Here is a 1,447-nt window from a genome sequence, read left to right as displayed (position 1 = left end):
TGGTACTGTGTATATGCTGGTACCCTGTGTATATGCTATTTATTCTTTGTTATATCTGTAACTGTGTATATACTTTCCCTGTTATATACCTGTACCTGTTTATAGCCTGGTACCCTGTGTATATAGCCTGGTACCCTGTGTGTGTATATAGCCTGGTACCCTATGTATATAGCCTGCGTACCCTGTGTATATAGCCTGGTACCCTGTGTATAGCCTGGTACCCTGTGTATATAGCCTGGTACCCTGTGTATATAGCCTGGTACCGTGTGTATATAGCCTGGTACCCTGTGTATATAGCCTGGTGACCCTGTGTATATAGCCTGGTACCCTGTGTATATAGCTTACCCTGTGTGTATATAGCCTGGTACCCTGTGTGTATATAGCCTGGTACCCTGTGTGTATATAGCCTGGTACCCTGTGTATATAGCCTGGTACCCTGTGTATATAGCCTGGTACCCTGTGTGTATATAGCCTGGTCCCTGTGTGTATATAGCCCGGTACCCTGTGTATATAGCCTGGTACCCTGTGTGTGTATATAGCCTGGTACCCTGTGTGTATATAGCCTGGTACCAGTGTGTGTATATAGCCCTGGTACCGTGTGTTATAGCCTGGTACCGTGTGTGTGTATATAGCCTGGTACCGTGTGTATATAGCCTGGTACCGTGTGTGTATATAGCCTGGTACCTGTGTGTATATAGCCTGGTTATCAGTACTGGTACCCTGTAATACTACTTGTGTATATAGCCTGGTACCCTGTGTATATGCCTGGTTTTACCCTGTGTATATAGCCTGGTACCCTGTGTATATAGCCTGGTACCTGTGTGTATATAGCCTGGTACCGTGTGTATATAGCCTGGTACCGTGTGTATATAGCCTGGTACCGTGTATATATAGCCTGGTACCCTGTGTATATAGCCCTTGGTACCCTGTGTATATAGCCTGGTACCCTGTGTATATAGCCTGGTACCCTGTGTATACTAGCCTGGTACCCTGTGTATATAGCCTGGTACCCTGTTCTATGTTCCTTCTCTCTGTGTTGTTAAACGGCCCTTAAACGTTTCTCTGTTAGTCCACCTGTTGTTTAACAAAGCATGTAATGAATAGATTTGATTTGCAGGTTCACTCTGGACAATGCAGCATAAGAGCTGGTGTAATATATCTTCTTCAATTTTCTCTCTCTGTCTCGCGCTCTCTCTGTCCTCGCGCTCTCTCTCTGTCTCGCGTCTCTCTGTCTCGCGCTCTCTCTGTCTCAAGCCTCTCTCTGTCTCGCGCTCTCTTCCTCTCTCTCTGTCTCTCGCTCTCTCTCTCTCGCCACTCTCTCTCTCTCTCGCTCTCTCTCTCTCTCGCTCTCTCTCTCTCTCGCTCTGTCTCTCTCCCCCAGCTCCCCATCAGCACCCCGAGCGTTCTGACTCTGCCATCTCGGTGCTTCCCTCCTCTCTGAGTCAAC

This window comes from Salmo salar, unplaced genomic scaffold (genome assembly GCF_905237065.1).
Source record: "Salmo salar unplaced genomic scaffold, Ssal_v3.1, whole genome shotgun sequence".
NCBI classification, from domain to species: domain Eukaryota; kingdom Metazoa; phylum Chordata; class Actinopteri; order Salmoniformes; family Salmonidae; genus Salmo; species Salmo salar.
This window is presented reverse-complemented; position numbering follows the sequence as displayed.